The following is a 19,282-nucleotide window of genomic DNA, read 5'->3' as shown; positions in this document are numbered from 1 at the left end:
GAACTTGTTGGCCCTTGTGTGGTGCTTGGTTTCAGTGTCGTTATGGAGGCGTTTGATGAGCTCCTGTCAATTAATGTTCCTTGGAGTCAGGAGTTCCCTGGAGTCAGGGTTTGGACTTAAGCCTCCTACTTCCAGTTATCGGTCTTAATTTTACAGTAGTTTCAAAACTTCTCCTTCTATACAGCACCACTGATAAAACATCTACGTTAAAGATGAAAAGTTTCTCTACTGTGAGGGTCACTCAGAGAGGTTCACAGCGTTACATGAAGAGAAGAGGGAGGAGGGAGTTAGAGGTGACCCAAATGAGATGAGGTGGAATCAATAGTGGAGAGAGTGGGCTAGCCAGTAGTCACTTCCTTATGTGCACTCCACAACTGGACCGCTCAGAGATGTTCATGGAGTTATACAGGGAAGAGAAGAAGGAGGCAGGAGACAGAGGTGGCCAGAAGTATAAAAGGGGGAAATGAAAAGGAGGGAGACAGATCCAGCCAGTAATCAGTTCCTTAAGTGTTCTCCACCGTCTGGAACACACAGAAATTCACAGAGTTGGGTAGAGTAGAGAGGGGTTAGGAAGGAGATACAGGTGACCTGGTGGAGAAAATGGAGAGTCCAAAGGGAGAGAGAGCAGTCAAGCCAGTAATCTCGTACACTAGTGAAAAATGGGTCCTGAAGATTGGGTTCTTAAAGGTATAAAATTGGTAACAAATACATAAAAACAAAAATTAGAAATCTAGAGTAGAGTTTGGAATTTCAAATATGCGATGTTAATGAAAAGAAGAAGGAAAAGAAAGAGAGAAAAAACGAACAAAGAAAAACAAACAAGGTCGTGAAAGTAATAAAGAAACTACAGGTACAAAATTGATAATTAATACCAAAAAGCAAAAATTAAAAATCTAGAGTAGAGTTTAGAATTTCAAAAATACAACATTAAAAAAAAAAAAAAAAAAGAAGAAGAAGAAAAATAAAGAGAGAAAACAAACAAACCAACAAAAACAATGTCGCAAAAATTATAAAGAAAATACAGGTACAAAATTGATATCAAATACCAAAAAGCATAAATTAAAAATCTTGAGTAGAGTTTGGAATTGCAGATATACGATGTTATATAAAAGAAGAGAAAGAAACAGAGGAAAAAAAAAAGTCACAGAAATTATGAAAAAAACTATAGGTACAAAATTGATAACATATATCAGAAGGCTAAAATTAAAAATCTCCTTTCGAAGAGTTGGGCTGCTTTTCTGGGTGCCTGATGTCCTCTGCCGGCATTCAGAAGTTGTTTTGTGGAATTTACTCCACGTTTAAATGCTCTTTTGATGAATTTGTGGGGGAGAAAGTGTTCTCCCCGTCCTACTCCTCCGCCATCTTGGCTCCTCCTCCTCTTGTTCCTATTTCTTGTGGGTTCTTTCTTAGGATCTCCATCTCTCTGGCTGCATTGTCTGTGTTTTCTTGCATATTGTCTACTTTACCTACTAGACTCCTTAGCATATTCACAGTAATTGTTTGAAATTCCTGGTCTGATAATTCCAATATCCCTGGCATGTCCAGTTCCAATGTTTGTTCTGTCTCTTCAAACTGCATGTTTTTGTCTTTATGCCTTGCAATTTTTTCCTTGATACCTGGAGATAATGTACTGGATAAAAGGAAGTTCTGTAAAAAGGACGTTAGTAGTAAGGTGTGCAGGGGATTTGTGTGTGTGGTAATAATGGGAGTAGGTCTCAGATCTTTAGTGAGCATGTGCCTCTAAATTGTGAACTACATAAGTGCTTCTCAGTATTTTCTCACCATTAGATAGACTGAGTAGAATTCTCAGGATTTAAGGTTTTCTTCCCCCTCCTCCACCAGGTTAGTTAGGCTCTGATAAAAAATCTCACCAGGTTAAGCTTTAGTTAAATAGTTTCTCATTGCTAAGGAGAATAGAGTACTCTGGTATGTTTGAAATGATTTCTTCTTCTCTCCTGCCAGAAGCACAAGAGAATATTTCTTTGATATTTACATGGAAACCTTCTGGAGCTTCAACAGGTAACACTAAACTTTTTATCTCTGCAACTTGTCCTCACTGAAGCTTGAGCAATTCATCATTTACAATTCTAATTTTCTTACTTGGCACTGGTCCCAAAGATATTTCAGCTCTTGAGTTTTTGTTACAAAGAATTGTGATTCTCTGTATTCACCTGGTGGTCCCTTCAATTTTGGGGGTAGCAGGTTGCCTTGTAACCTCATTTCTTTACAGATCTAAGAGGAGTTGCTGATTTTTTCAGTCTGTCTAGCTTTTCACTTGTTGGTATGGAGTGGTGACTTCCATTTTCCCTACATGCAGAACCAGAAACCAGAACTAATGGACGAGCATTTTACAGACCTTGTCTATATAATACTCAAGGCAACCTTTAAAGATATCTTGTGCTCTTGTTATTGATGAGTAGACTTCCCCCTGGGGCAGAGCATTGTCTCCTGGGGGTCAGAGATGTTGCCTGCATGTTAAGCTTATCCGCTGGCCCCCAAGCCAAAGTGGTAGAGAGAAAGGTCTGGAAAAGTATCCTAAAAGCTCTGACCTTTCTTCTCTCCAGGTCTCAATGAGGTTGCACTAACTTTCAAAGGAAAGAGTGGCTGGTGATTTCTTTTTGCTCACCATCCACAGGTATCTGCACAGTATCTGGCATAACAGGCAAATGGTTAAAGTCTTTTTAAATTGGCAAGGTGAATCATTTGCTTCCAAGCTGACATTTCCTCTCCTTGAAGCTTCCGAACCCCTTGTTTTATAGTCAGTCAATTCTACTGAGAATTTTCAAGAAAGATTTCTTCCTTTATTGTTCTGTATCAGTTTCTTCCCCTAAGCACTTCGGAACTCACCAGGGGCTGACAAAAATTAAACTTCTTGAAGGCAAAAGGTAATTAAGTTTCTCTTCTAGTGCCAAAATGTAATTGAAGATTTTAGACAAGGACTTACATTTTTTTTTTCTTTTCAGTCTAACTACAACATCTACAGAAATATAGCTTGTTTTTAATTAGATTATCACATAATGCCAACCACTTCTAATACTTTAATGGGAAAACATTCTAGATTAATATGTTTAAGATTGTCAGCTGTTCTGGCATTTGCTGAAAGGTGTATTGATAGAGTCAATGTGTTGAGTCAATGTGTTAATTCAATAGCATCAACGAGAAGTATGAAACAATTTGTAAAAATCTAATGGCTTTATTATATATAAATTGATCAGGTACTGGCACAGGGATATCCAGAAAAAAGCTATCAGACTTACTTAAAATAAATCTTATGCCCATGTGCTGTGTGCTCAGGATCGGGCCTGAAGCTAAAACACAATATGGTGTACAAAGAAATGGTAGGGATCAAGTATCAACTAATTGCTTATAAAATCATAAGCCTGTTGAAAAAGATTCTTTTAGTTTCTCACATTATACAAAAGGGAAGTTGGGGACACAGTGGAGATGAGCAATGTGACGTTAGTAAAACAATAGGTGAGATATCAGGAGCAGAGGTGTGGCACTGAGTTTGCTGTATTAGCATGTGAACAAGCTAGTGATACACACCAAAATGCCTGCAGCGGAATCAATATCTCTCTGGTCCCTCTTCTGAAATCCAACAAAAGTGCTAATGCAAGATATTTAGTTGGCTTAAACTTGAAGCTCTGTGTCTTATTATAAAATAATCCTTATGGGCAAAAGAAGCCCATAAATAACCTTCAGAAGCTCACTCTTTATTTCTTCCATCTTTTTCAGATTGAATTTGACTCCTACTGCTTTTTCCCTGGGTCCCTTTGGCATGTATGATGACAATCAGAGCATGTTGCTTTCTGGGTTATCACACTGGAGCCAGGTTGTAGATTGCAGTATAGGTAGGAAAATAAAATATGTTTTGTGACAGCAATATGGTATCCTTTTGGTCTGGCTGTTGGGACAAATCAGGGCATATCTATGTGGCTTTATCTCTGAATGTCATCTTAAATTTGCCCTATGGATTGATAAATTGTTATTTAACTTGCAACATGAACTATCATCAATTTTTATGGCTAAGTGAGGTGCTCTGGAGTGAAATATGTCTCAAGTCTGAAAAACCTGAAGTCATTAACTGGCAACCTGAAAACTGTAAAGATAAGTTCTAAGCCCCAAGAGAGCCTGTACTCTTCATAACATGCAACTTTACTTTGCTTTCCTTGATATTTGGTGTGGCAAAGGAAATTGCCATACGCAATTCACACAGCATTGTAAAAATCCTTGCCTTATTATTTTTTAAGACGTGCTTCAAGACAGTTTTCTCAGGGATTGAAAAAGTTAATTAATATACTATTTCTTCTTTATAACTGACTGAAATATACTGATTTGTTTTGCTGCATGAGCATAATGGGTAAAAGCATGGACTTGAGTCAGCCAGCTGGGGTTCAAATTCCAGCTTCACTTGTCACTAGATCTGAAACTTTGGGCAAGTTACTTTACTTCTCCATGCCACAGATTAAATTAGATTGCCTCAGATTAAAAAGTGTGTGTGTGTGTGTGTGTGTATGTGTGTGGTATTCAGCCCATGATAAATACTATGTGTTTGCTATATATTTCATAAGCCAAAGTAAAGTTTTGCATGTTTAGTTCAGAAATTTTAGAGGCTGACTTTTAGTCACTGTACCTAAGTTTTTGAGCAAAATCAGTGTTTATAAATGAAGCACAAATGTCTCTTTACCTGGAAGCTAAACAGGTAAACATCAGAGAAAGAATTTCAATGTCCTATTTATGTTGGTAATTAACTTCTGATTCCTTGAAGAGATTTGCTCATTTCTGATATATTTGTCTTCTAGAGGAGTTAAATCTTTTCTAAGTATAGATTCAGTGAAGTCAATTATAAAGTATAAAATCTTTATTATAATAAAGCTTATCTTCTCTTCCAATTGCTACTCATATTTCTTCTCTCACTTTAGCAAATTAACAGACATTAAAATTTCATCATGTTTCTCTAAATTTGCCTCTTAACTTTGCAAATGGAGAACTAAAAAAAAACCCCAAATAACAAAACCCACCATCATGAAACGAAAACAAACTAATGACTTCTTCTCTTAGTGCTTTCCATTTACAAAATTATAGTTTTTTTTTTCTTTCTGTATTTACTCCATTTGGTGTGTTAAATGCCTAGCATGTTGCAGATGTTGACCAAGAAGCATTACAAATGTTCCCCATGAGGCTCCTTACTGAGCTCTCAAGCTATGAGATTACCTTAGGAAAAGAAATATGGGATTTGACTTCCTCAAAAAGTCACCATTCCAGAAGCTTATGGTAAGACACCAAACAAACAACTAAGTGGAAATCCCCTGGAGAGGCCAAGGTGTGTCCAGGAGTGAGTCCCTTGTTTCATCTTAAAACATAACACATCCCATTCTTGACCATGTATCTGGAGAAAATGCTAATTTGAAAAGATACATGCACCCCAATGTTCATAGCAGCACTATTTACAATAGACAAAACATGGAAGTAACTTAAATGTCCATCTATAGATTAATAGATAAACATATAGATAAATATATGCAATGGAATACTACTTAGCCACAAAAAACAAATGAAATAATGCCATTCATAGCAACATGAATGGACCTAGAAATGATCATACTAAGTGAAGTAAATCAGACAGAGGTAGACAAATATCATATGATATTTACACTTATATGTGGAATCTAAAAAAATGGTACAAATGAACTTATTTGCAAACTAGAGATAGGCTCACAGACATAGAAAAAACTTCTGGTTACCAAAGGGGATAGTGAAAGCTTAACTTTCACTAGGTGGGGGCAGATAAATTATTGTTTGGGGATTAACATATATACATAATATATATAAAATAGGTAACAAGAATCTACTGTATGCACTGGAAACTGTACTCAATGACTTATAATAAATCATAATGGAAAATAATATGAAAATTTATATATATATATAATATATGTATAACTGAATCACTTTGCTGTACACTTGAAACTATCACAACATTGTAAATTAACTATACTTCAAAAAAAATACCACAAATATTCCAGTGCTTTTAGTGCAATAAGAATTCAGCATTGACCAAAGTCCCATGAAAACTGAAGATGACTATATTAAAAATAGCTTTTAGTATTAAACAGTTTATGAGGTATTGACAATCTGGTGGGATTCCATAGAGGATGACCAGCAAAGGCTGAAGTTTGGAATCTTGTCCCTGAAGGGTTAAAGGGAGGCAGAGGTGTTAAGCCTGGTGAGTTCAGTTCGATTCAGTCGCTCAGTCATGTCCTAGTCTTTGTGACCCCGTGGACTGCAGCATGCCATCCCTGTCCATGACCAACTCCCGGAGTTTGCTCAAACTCATGTCCATCAGGTCAGTGATGCCATCCAACCATCTCATCCTCCATTGTCCCCTTTTCCTCCTGCCGTCAATCTTTCCCTCCTGCTGTCAATCTTTCCCAGGATCAGGGTCTTTTCCAATGAGTCACTTCTTCTCATCAAGAAGGGAATGGCAAATAACTTCAGTATTTTTGCCTTGAGAATCCCATAAACAGTATGAAAAAGGTAAAAAGCCTGGTGAAGAGGAAAGGAAATTGAAGCTGTTTTCTTATATTGGGAGTGATGATTTGTAAAGAGGAATTACATTTGTTCTGTGTTACAGGTGAAAGCTGTAGCAAGTTTTGGGGGATTCCTTCACTTTGTAAGCCTGTGGGAGAGGTAGATCTCACTTCCTTTTATGAAATCTATTTTTAAGTTTTTCAGACTTTCTTACTAAGTCATGGTGATCTACAAATTTGAGGCATCTGTTGGACTTGCAAAGGTTGTGAGGGTTCTCCTTGAGGGGAGTAATGATTTCAGGAAGAAGCGGTGGAGCAGCAGAAGCGGTGGTGCTCAGGGTGGCATCAAGGATCCATGCTGGAGGTCTGTGTGGGGCACGATTTAGCCTCTGATTTAGTTACCATGGCTGAGGCATCCCCACCAGCAGTTCTACAACATGATGTCAGGCATGTTTCTGATCACATATCCCTAAAGGTTGTTCATCAGCCTTCCTAAAAATCCTATGAGAAGTGCAATATCTTTTAATAATTTTCATTTCTACCTATATCATTCAGGGTTGATACTGTTGCTTTCCCATAAGAACCCTGAATGATACCTAAACTGGTACCAGGAATGGTTGCAAGCAACTGACTTTCAAGGAAATGGAGGAGTCTGGAATGTTTTATATGCTCTGGTTGGGGTTGAAGACTGTGAAAACCCAAATGAGCATTGAGGCCTGGACTCTTGCAGCTAATGACACATAGTTGCAAAACAGTTGTGAATCAAATGATATCTGGGGAAAACACTGAAAAACTTTGCCAAGTTACAGATCTTCTGAAGTCTGAAAATGTAGGAGTGTAGTTTTAGGTAGCTATATAAAGGGAGAAAGAATATAACATTAAGTTTATTAATATGGGCTCTCTGGGAAAGTATTCTGGATTTAATGTGCTAGCTCAGATGGTAGGAATTGGTTCTAACTGGTTGCTTGTTTTAGCATCTGTACTCTAGATTAAGTCGTGGCCAAGTTAAATGAAGTTGAGATGCCGAAATCTGCTGGTATTATGTAGAAGAAGAAATCCCAACTCTTGGAAGGTGAGGATGTTGGAGTGGACTTATTATGTATAATCTGCAAATGCTAGCTATGTCCTGTTGATAAATATGTTGGTAGAAAAAGCATCAACACTTTAAGTACTTTAGTGTCTGTTCCTTTTTAAAAAAAATAAATCTTTAACAAAGTACTTACTCCCCATCCTGAACTCCCCTCCCCCTATAAGTCTATTCCTTATAGGTTGAGGATTTAGAACAAGATGATGTGTAAAAGTGCCCTCTGCTTTGAATGTGGAAACCAAAAGGTGGTCTGAAGTTACCACACTAGACAATAGACATGGCCTCGGAACCAGAAATCCCCAGGAATTTTTGATGATAGTTAATTGATCTTGGGGCTGTAGGGTAGAAAGGCATCGGCAGTCCATTAAAATAGAATTTGATTTATAGAACCGATAAAACAGTAACCTGTTGAAAATGGCTTGATTTGACCTACCGGAATAGAGGCATAATCCTGTTCTCTTCCTGGGTCTTATAAAGCTGAATGATGGCACAGAGAAGCCAGCGGCCTTGAGAGATCTTCATTGCTTACATTTCCTGAGAGAAGGGTATGCCACACACAGCCATGGGAGAAGCATGAAGCAGTTTTCTGTTTTAATTTTTTAAACTGAAGTATAGTTGATTTACAATGTGTTAGTTTCTGATGATACATTTACACACACACACACACACACAGACACACACACGTTTATGGTTTTTCCACTATGACTTATTATAGGATATTGATCAGGAGGCAGAAACTGGAGTGAGAGGAAAGCCCAGACCATGGCCTTTATTGGGGTTTCTGAGAGAAGGACAAGGCAGGCAGCATAAACAGTTTAGACTTAACCAGTCTGAATAATGCCATCAGGCCCTGGGTTGCAGGGGTGGTCTCTAGTTGTCTGGTAAACAGCCATGGATTGGTCAAGGTAACTTAAGGTAGGAGAAATTTTGGTTGTCTTTGTGAGATTTAAAGGGTTAGGAGGAGATATAGACACAGAGGGATTTATTTTTTTGCATCTGGAAGACTACTCCACGTTGAGACCTTTGCTATTTCTAACAATTGACTATATCTGGGAAGGGCAGTCTTTCCAGGGCAGCAAGATTTTTTAAGCTCTTGAAACATCAGAAGGTACAGAAAATTAACAAAACAAAACAAAACAATACAAGATGATGACTGTAATCTCCTTGTCCAGTTTTCAGACTTGAGAGTCTGTGCACAGAGATGATGCCTAGTAAAGTGAGGTCAGCTGCCCTGGACGAAGGACCCACTAGAGTGGGCAGTGTCACGCTTCCTCCTAGACTTCACTAAAGGCACTGGCAGATATGTATCAGTGCAAATGGATTGTGGAAATGAAAATACCCATTTTGGAGGTTAGTGGACACTGAACAAAGCCAACACTTATTCCTGGAGACCCAGAAAGCCCTAGTCAGCACAGGGCTTCAGGGTGTTGGAAACTAATGAGAGCTTCTGTCTGAGTCCTTCCCCACTGTAGAGTCCTTGAGACCTTGAACACACTGTGTGGTTATGTCCTCGGTTTTATCTGTAATACACACATCTGTTGGCAGAATCCCTATAAAGGCCTTTCATCCTAGAGCAGTGGCCCTTTTGATTAAAAGAGCTGGATGGAAATTCTTAGAACTCCCTCTCTCTGTCTAAATAGTAAACCAATACACTACCACTAGGGGAAATCAGAGTTAAAGGCCATCATTAAAAACCTGAAACATACAAGGATGGTAATCCTGTTACATACCCAAACTAACTAATTTGGCTTCTGCTGAAGATGGTTTGTTTGATTAAGAATAGACGCTTGTAACTTTAGGGTTTTTTTGTGTATAGTAACATGTCATCTGCAAACAGTGACAGTTTTACTTCTTTTCCAATTTGGATTCATTTTATTTCTTTTTCTTCTTGGATTGCTGTGGCTAAGACTTCCAAAACTATGTTGAATATAAGTGGTGAGAGTGGACGTCCTCTCACCACTTATATTCTTGATCTTAGAGGAAATGCTTTCAGCTTTTCACCATTGAGTATGATGTTAGCTGTAGGTTTGTTGTATATGGGCTTTATTATGTTGAGCTACGTTCCCTCTATGCCCATTTTCTGGAGAGTTTTTTTTTTTTATCATGAATAGGTGTTGAATTTTGTCAAAGGCTTTTTCTGCGTCTATTGAGATGATCATATGGTTTTTACTCATCAATTTATTGATGTGGTATGACACACTGATTGATTTGCAGATGTTGAAAAAAAAGAAAGAAAGAATAGAAGATTACAGCTTCTGTTCTGGATGGGATCTCCTAATACCATCAATTAGTGCATCTTTTAATTATAGTTATGTAACTATTAATACAGTGCAATTTTCTTTTTCTCACAGAACACAACAAAATTTTTCTTAAAGAACCAGATAGCAAATACTTCGGCCATGTGGTGCCATGTGATTTTTATGGCAGCCAATCAACGCAGATATTGTAGTACAAAAGCCACCATAAATGGTACGTAAGTGAATGGTTGGATGGCATCACTGACTCAATGGACATGAGTTTGAGCAAACTCTTGGAGATGGTGGAGGACAGGGAGGACTGGCATGCTGCAGTCCATGGGGTTGCAAAGAGCAGGACATGACTGACTGAACAACAACAACAAATGAATGGGTATTTTGCCTTGGGCTTCCCTGATGGCTCAGAGGTTAAAGCATCTGCCTCCAATGCAGGAGACCCGGGTTCGATCCCTGGGTTGGGAAGATCCCCTGGAGAAGGAAATGGTAACCCACTCCAGATAACTCTTGCCTGAAGAATCCCATGGATGGAGAAGCCTGGTAGGTTACAGTCCATGGGGTTGCAAAGAGTCGGAGACAACTGAGCAACCTTAAAAACTGATAGCCATCCCCTAAGCACAGTTTGCTAACCACAACTCTATCCCAAAAGCCAGAAAATACCCAAAATAAGTTGCTCTAATTAGATTAGGACATTGGTAGATTATTACCAGTGAGTCTAGGACAGGGGATGTTTCAGTAATGGATGCACTGAAACCAGGTAAATTTGGCTTTAAGAGTCCATGACTCTTAAGCAAATATTTCTATCCCTTTTTCATCATATCCCAAGAATGAAGAAAGAGACACTACAATACCTCATTTGCTTATTAAGAGTCTCAAGTTTCCATCACAAGCTAAAAAAGTCCAGTTACAGACGTGTCTCAAACTTCTGAGTGAAACTTATATTGCATTAATATAAATTAAAAGATTCCATTTTGGTGACTTTCCCAAACAAAAGATTAATCTGATTCAAGGGGACTCTTTTTCTGTGCTTTTCAATAGTGTAAAGATACATCATATTCGTTCTGATATTTCCTTGGAGAACATCAGATATGCTTACTTATTAGTAGACTGGGGGACTAAGGTTTGAAAGGGGCTAAAGTGGAGTTTTTATTTAGCTATGCATTTTAAAATTTCAGATAGGAGAACTTCGCTATGTAAAGGAATGCCCAGGCTACCACTGCCTTCCTAATGACTTTTGTCTGTTGAAATCTGATCTCTCCCCCGCAGAGATGTGCCACGGGTTCTGAATTACTGTGTGGCGATCCTATTAGTCACCGTAAAACTGCTAATGTGCCCCATTTAAGCAGGCACAGTGGATTTCAGAGCAGTGCAGTGATAGAAAGCAGAGCTGACAGCTGTGTCGTCAATCATTTTTCTCGGCTGTGCGCTGCAGCTGTTCAGCATTATCACTTATTTACCGCTTAAAATAGACACTTTATAACCATAACTCAAAAGCGAACATGGCCACAAAGGGGAGAAAACTGACCCTTGAGATCTGAGGAAACTTTGTGGTGGGATGTATATTTAAGCTTATGTTGTTTGAGTACGTCTCATTACTCACGCCGAGTGACCCTTAGTGGGCCACATTAAAGTGATCAAGCGCACCGCAGAGTGACTAAACGGAAATACACAGCCCACTCTGCCTTCAGACTCTTCTCCTGAAACTGAAGTGCTTAAATTCCCAAGAGAGATTTCCCGGATTCCAGAACTCAATGACTGTAGCTTAACTGGCTTAGTGTCCAGTCTTGGTCTTGATATCCTAATTAAGTTTGCTGAATGCGGGATCTTTCCACAAGAAGTGTTGTGTCAACTGGTAAATTTTTCTCTTAAGCCAATCTGTGGCAACAGGCGGCAAGTAAATTATACACACATGCACAGAGAGCTAGCAAGAGAGAGGGCTTGGTTTATGTACAAGCAGCCTCAGGAAATTTGAACATTTCAGTCATTATCATTACTGCTATAAATCAACATGGGTGAATAGGCTGTGGTGAGATCTATTTTGCTCATTAAAATGGCTGTGTCCTGCTCCAGCATTTTCTGGATATAAACTGGACGTCACATATGAATTGTTTGTGAAGGCAGGCTAGTTAACGGTATAAACTGCGACTAAGCTATGGAACCTCAAATAAGATATTCTAAAGGTGACTTCCTATTTATTGACCAAGATAGGGCAAAGGGAAATGTAATGGAAGAAAATTAGAGAGAAAGTGGTCTGTTAATCCGCTCCAGAGTCAAAGAGCCTTCCCTGGTTTCTTTCAGTGTCAGGACTAGAAATCAAAGTGCACAGAAATTAAGGAAAATTCCACAGCATTATCAGGCAGTTACCCTTGTTCAATCTATGTAAACTATAAGAATAAAATGGAGACAGAGATTTTATCGATAAAAGTCAGCTGTTTGTTATCTGGAAAATTATTTGTGAGTGGGTCAGATAAGGATTTATGGTATCTATTATCTGTGAAATATGGTTTAAATTACCTTCTGTTTACATTTGAATGAGTTATCTGTTTTGTTTTCCTCAGTGGCTTTAGTTGCCATCACATGGTTTTCTTTTTTATTCTGAAACTTGAACTTAAAAGAAATTTAAACATGCTCAAGAGAGGTTCTTGAAATCTGAATTTTTTCAAATTAAGTCTATGAATATTTTCAGAAAGAGGAAATTTACTTTGAAAAAAAATTGAAGTGAAATAAACATGTATAAGTAGCCAGGGTTTTAAAACACATTCTAATTTGATGACAATCTAATATAAATTATATGAAAATTCAAGCTCTGTTGGGTGGGGTGTTGAGAAGCTGTGGAGGAGAGAGTACTTGCAGGTGGGGGAAGGTTTGTGTCTCACTTCCCAGAGCCTTGCCAGCCCGTTTCCTCTCATATTCTGTATTGTCTCCAGAGTAGAACCATCAGTGGCTATGGAAAGGATATGGATGGCACCCTTGTACTGAATACAGACCTAAAAGTGTGGGTGAGGGCAATTAGGACTGTTGAGGGTGAGAGAGAACAGCAAGATGAGAGAGTACTGGGGTCACAAAAAAGGGAAGTCTTTCTCTCAAATTCAGTCTTTCTGTGGGCCTCACACTGTTACCAAGTTCAAGTTCATACTACTCGCCACATGACAGGCCAAAAAATTGACAGATAAGTTGCTGGGGCAAACAATAGTGACTTTAATTGGAAAGCCAGCAGACTGAGAAGATGATGGACTAGTGTCTCAAAGAACCACCTTACCTAAGTTTATTTTATTTTATTTTTAAAATTTACATAAATGTATTAGTTTTGCCAAATATCAAAATGAATCCACCACAGGTATACATGTGTTCCCCATCCTGAACCCTCCTCCCTCCCCATTCCATCCCTCTGGGTCGTCCCAGTGCACCAGCCCCAAGCATCCAGTATCGTGCATCGAACCTGGACTGGCAACTCGTTTCATACATGATATTTTACATGTTTCAATGCCATTCTCCCCAATCTTCCCACCCTCTCCCTCTCCCACAGAGTCCATAAGCCTGTTCTATACATCAGTGTCTCTTTTGCTGTCTCGTACACAGGGTTACTGTTACCATCTTTCTAAATTCCATATATATGCGTTAGTATACTGTATTGGTGTTTTTCTTTCTGGCTTACTTCACTCTGTATAATAGGCTCCAGTTTCATCCACCTCATTAGAACTGATTCAAATGTATTCTTTTTAATGGCTGAGTAATACTCCATTGTGTATATGTACCACAGCTTTCTTAGCCATTCATCTGCTGATGGGCATCTAGGTTGCTTCCATGTCCTGGCTATTATAAACAGTGCTGCGATGAACATTGGGGTACACGTGTCTCTTTCCCTTCTGGTTTCCTCAGTGTGTATGCCCAGCAGTGGGATTGCTGGATCATAAGGCAGTTCTATTTCCAGTTTTTTAAGGAATCTCCACACTGTTCTCCATAGTGGCTGTACTAGTTTGCATTCCCTCCAACAGTGTAAGAGGGTTCCCCTTTCTCCACACCGTCTCCAGCATTTATTACTTGTAGAATTTTGGATCGCAGCCATTCTGACTGGTGTGAAATGGTACCTCATAGTGGTTTTGATTTGCATTTCTCTGATAATGAGTGATGTTGAGCATCTTTTCATGTGTTTGTTAGCCATCTGTATGTCTTCTTTGGAGAAATGTCTATTTAGTTCTTTGGCCCATTTTCTTATTGGGTCATTTATTTTTCTGGAGTTGAGCTGTAGGAGTTGCTTATATATTCTCGAGATTAGTTGTTTGTCAGTTGCTTCATTTGCTATTATCTTCTCCCATTCTGAAGGCTGCCTTTTCACCTTGCTAATAGTTTCCTTTAATGTGCAGAAGCTTTTAAGGTTAATTAGGTCCCATTTGTTTATTTTTGCTTTTATTTCCAATATTCTGGGAGGTGGGTCATAGAGGATCCTGCTGTGATGTATGTTGGAGAGTTTTTTGCCTATGTTCTCCTCTAGGAGTTTTATAGTTTCTGGTCTTACATTTAGATCTTTAATCCATTTTGAGTTTATTTTTGTGTATGGTGTTAAAAAGTGTTCTAGTTTCATTCTTTTACAAGTGGTTGACCAGATTTCCCAGCACCACTTGTTAAAGAGATTGTCTTTAATCCATTGTATATTCTTGCCTCCTTTGTCAAAGATAAGGTGTCCATATGTGCATGGATTTATCTCTGGGCTTTCTATTTTGTTCCATTGATCTATATTTCTGTCTTTGTGCCAGTACCATACTGTCTTGATAACTGTGGCTTTGTAATAGAGCCTGAAGTCAGGTAGGTTGATTCCTCCAGTTCCATTCTTCTTTCTCAAGATAGCTTTGGCTATTCGAGGTTTTTTGTATTTCCATACAAATTGTGAAATTATTTGTTCTAGCTCGTGAAGAATACTGTTGGTAGCTTGATAGGGATTGCATTGAAACTATAGATTGCTTTGGGTAGTATACTCATTTTCACTATATTGATTCTTCCAATCCATGAACATGGTATATTTCTCCATCTGTTAGTGTCCTCTTTGATTTCTTTCACCAGTGTTTTATAGTTTTCTATATATAGGTCTTTAGTTTCTTTAGGTAGATATATTCCTAAGTATTTTATTCTTTCCGTTGCAATGGTGAATGGAATTGTTTCCTTAATTTCTCTTTCTGTTTTCTCATTATTAGTGTATAGGAATGCAAGGGATTTCTGTGTGTTGATTTTATATCCTGCCACTTTACTATATTCATTGATTAGCTCTAGTAATTTTCTGGTGGAGTCTTTAGGGTTTTCTATGTAGAGGATCATGTCATATGCAAACAGTGAGAGCTTTACTTCTTCTTTTCCAATTTGGATTCCTTTTATTTCTTTTTCTGCTCTGATTGCTGTGGCCAAAACTTCCAAAACTATGTTGAATAGTAATGGTGAATGTGGGCACCCTTGTCTTGTTCCTGACTTTAGAGGAAATGCTTTCAATTTTTCACCACTGAGGATAATGTTTGCTGTGGGTTTGTCATATATAGCTTTTATTATGTTGAGGTATGTTCCTTCTATTCCTGCTTTCTGGAGAGTTTTTATCATAAATGGATGTTGAATTTTGTTAAAGGCTTTCTCTGCATCTATTGAGATAATCATATGGTTTTTATTTTTCAATTTGTTAATGTGGTGTATTACATTGATTGATTTGCGGATATTGAAGAATCCTTGCATCCCTGGGATAAAGCCCACTTGGTCATGGTGTATGATCTTTTTAATGTGTTGTTGGATTCTGATTGCTAGAATTTTGTTAAGGATTTTTGCATCTATGTTCATCAGTGGTATTGGCCTGTAGTTTTCTTTTTTTGTGGGATCTTTGTCAGGTTTTGGTATTAGGGTGATGGTGGCCTCATAGAATGAGTTTGGAAGTTTACCATCCTCTGCAATTTTCTGGAAGAGTTTGAGCAGGATAGGTGTTAGCTCTTCTCTAAATTTTTGGTAGAATTCAGCTGTAAAGCCGTCTGGACCTGGGCTTTTGTTTGCTGGAAGATTTTTGATTACAGTTTCAATTTCCGTGCTTGTGATGGGCCTGTTAAGATTTTCTATTTCTTCCTGGTCCAGTTTTGGAAAGTTGTACTTTTCTAAGAATGTGTCCATTTCTTCCACGCTGTCCATTTTATTGGCATATAATTGTTGACAGTACTCTCTTATGATCCTTTGTATTTCTGTGTTGTCTGTTGTGATCTCTCCAAAATTCAGGTTTCTTTTATACTAGAAAGGGAGGAAGGGATGTGGCTGGTTGCGACAAATTCCTTGGTGTTAGAATCATTTGTTCTTGCAATTGTCCATGTTGGTTAGCTCATGGTGTCCTGTAGACCTCCAACAAAACAAACATTCTTTGTTTTGCAACTTTTAATCTCCATATGAATGGAAAAGTGTTATACCTTTACAGGTCAGAGCCTTGAGAATGGGATATCCTGTATATTTCAGGCTATAGGCAACATTCTTGTAGCAGAAGCAATAAAATACGATGCTCAAAGTAAAATAAACAGATCCAATATGGAGTCAGATATGTTCTTCCCTATTACAGCACATCAGCTGTGTAACCTTAATGCTCCAGTGAGGACCAAAATGATCACTTGGCATGTTCAGGACTCATGGATTCCATGGCCACATGACCTCTGTGCACACAGGGTCAGAACTACTCTCACGCTCATTTTTTACCCCCACACAGAAAGGTTCTTAGTTAGGCTGCAAAAATGGACCCCGGAACACTTGTCCATCCTTGAATGCCTTGGGAAAGTGGTGGGACTGTCTCCTTTCACACACAAGAAAATTAAGGCCCAGAAAAATGGCACATATTAACCCGGTCAATAGGGATGAACAGGACTCCTTAGGGATTCTGAGCCCCAGTCAGGGTACGTGGGGTGGCCCAGGCTGTCTGTTGCACCTGAATTGACTAACATTCTTCCTCTTCATAAATCTCAGCTTCTCTCTGTGAAAGCGGCTGGAGTTTGTCTTTCCAGGAAGCCCAGAGAAAAGAGTCTCAGTAAAGGTCTTGGATGAGGTTGCAGAAGGTCCAGACCTGAGTTGAATTGCCTGACATTCTACCTCTAGATTCACCCCAAGATGTCTCCCTTTGTTCTTCTGAAAGTGGTTTTGACTGCAAATGGACCTTCTGAGGTTCAAAGAGGTACACAGTTAGCTCTAGAATGTGACTGAGGTTTGGGCCATCCCTAATGTTTGTGGGGTCCCAGGCTAGAGTGCAAATGACAGCCCAGACACCAAATGCCTGTGTACTTGCATTGGGAACATGAAACTATAAACTGTAAAAGATTGAAAATAAATTGAATCAGGGAAAGATCTGGCTGTGATCTGTCTCACTGGTGCTGGGGAAGACGTATCATTCTTTACATCTGCAATTTATAGATTAGCACTTCTCTACCCTGACTGCAAATAAGAATTACTTGGGGACACTTATAAAAATTACTGTTGGCTGGGCAACAATCCAGAACAATTAAATGCAAGTAGCATGGGTAGAGTTTGTGTTCAGTTCAGTTCAGTTGCTTAGCCAACTCCGACTCTTTGTGACCCTATGGACTGCAACACAGTAGGCTTCCCTGTCCATCACCAACTTCTGGAGCTTATTCAAACTCATGTCCATTGTGTTGGTGATGCCATCTGACTGTCTCATCCTCTGTCGTCCCTTTTTCCTCCTGTCCCCAATCCCTCCCAGCATCAGGGTCTTTTCAAATGAGTCAGTTCTTTGCATCAGGTGGCCAAAGTATTGGAGATTCAGATTGAGCATCAGTCCTTCCAGTGAACACCCAGGACTGATCTCCTTTAGGATGGACTGGTTGGATCTCCTTGCAGTCCAAGGGACTCTCAAGAGTCTTCTCCAGCACCACAGTTCAAAAGCATCAGTTCTTCAGAGCTCAGCTTTCTTTATAGTCCAACTCTCATATCCATACATGATTACTGGAAAAACCATAGCTTTGACTAGATGGACCTTTGTTGGCAAAGTAATGTCTCTGCTTTTTAATATGCTATCTAGGTTGGTCATAACTTTCCCTCCAAGGAGCAAGCGTCTTTTGATTTCATGGCTGCAGTCACCATCTGCAGTAGTTTTGGATCCCCCCAAAATAAAGTCTGCCACTATTTCCATTGTTTCCCCATCTATTTGCCAGGAAGTGATGGCACCAGACGTCATGATCTTAGTTTTCTGAATATTGAGTTTTAAGCCAACTTTTCCACTCTTCTCTTTCACTTTCATCTAGAGGCTCTTTAGTTCTTATTCGCTTTCTGCCGTAAGGGTGGTGTCATCTGCATATCTGAGATTATTGATATTTCTCCCAGCAATCTTGATTCCAGCTTGTGCTTCAAAAGACTTAATGGGATTCTAAGGTGTAGCTAAGAGTGATAACATTTGATCCATAAAAGAAGGGATTTTTTGTTCTTTTAGAACACTTTTGGATCATAATATGTCAAATGCTATTAGAATTTCAGTTCACTATATCAAAGCATGGTTTGATGTAGTAGCTTTACCCTGTGGCTAAATCATTCTGAATTTCAGGGCCACCTTCCTACTCTAAAGGTCTTACAACTCTTTTGGAAGAAATACTGCCTCCTGATGTGCTGTTCTAGTTTCAGAGAGTCTGTGTATATTTTTTCTACAAAAATTCACTTCATCTACTTAATATCTCTCTTAAGTCAATTAATATATTTTTTCTTCTCCAGTGTTTTTTCTCATTCTGACCTAAAATGCATTCTTAACCCTTGTCTGGCCAGGCTTCTCCTTGTTAAACTATTAGTCAAAAAAATTTAATTCATTTTTTCATTAATCAGCTATTTAGATCAAGTTCCCTCTGTGTTCATCGTTGTCTCTGAAGGTGATTTCAAATGTTCGATGCACTTCACACTTATCCTTCTAATTGCTTAGGATGTTAGTCTGCCAACTGTAGGCAGGAATGTGTCTGTTGTTCTTAACTCAGATATATAGGCTGCTGCTGCTGCTAAGTCGCTTCAGTTGTGTCCGACTCTGTGCGACCCCATAGATGGCAGCCCACTAGGCTCCCCTGTCCACAGGATCCTCTAGGCAAGAATACTGGAGTGGGTTGCTGTGTCCTTCTCCAAGAGACATAGGGGTGCTATTTTAATAGAAGAACAAGAGCAGAGAAGTATTATTCTTCTAGATTCTTCTATGTTTTGGGATAGTGGAAGTTAACTTTTAACTTTTACTCACCTCTTGATTTCTAAGAATTGAAAGAACAGTTTATCACAGGTTCATGCAGATTAATAAGTAAGAGCCCAGGTGTCTTTGGAATGGCAGCCTTCCAGTTCTTCTGAAACTACAAAAACTTAATTCAAAGGAATGGTTGCAGTCAAGATCAAGGGTGAGTTTGCTCCCCTCCCCATCTCAGCACAACATCTTGAGA

At 38.8% G+C, this 19,282-nt stretch overlaps 1 non-coding gene across 1 annotated transcript; it reads left to right on the top strand.

The window, feature by feature from the left end:
• Positions 1–10,262: 10,262 nt before the first annotated feature.
• On the top strand, positions 10,263–10,334 carry TRNAW-CCA (transfer RNA tryptophan (anticodon CCA)). The gene has a single exon. It is a non-coding gene; the product is annotated as a tRNA-Trp (tRNA).
• Positions 10,335–19,282: the final 8,948 nt, after the last annotated feature.

This window comes from Bubalus kerabau, chromosome 4 (genome assembly GCF_029407905.1).
Source record: "Bubalus kerabau isolate K-KA32 ecotype Philippines breed swamp buffalo chromosome 4, PCC_UOA_SB_1v2, whole genome shotgun sequence".
Lineage (NCBI taxonomy): Eukaryota > Metazoa > Chordata > Mammalia > Artiodactyla > Bovidae > Bubalus > Bubalus kerabau.
Note: the sequence above shows the minus strand (reverse complement) of the source record. Positions and strands in the feature narration are given on the sequence as shown.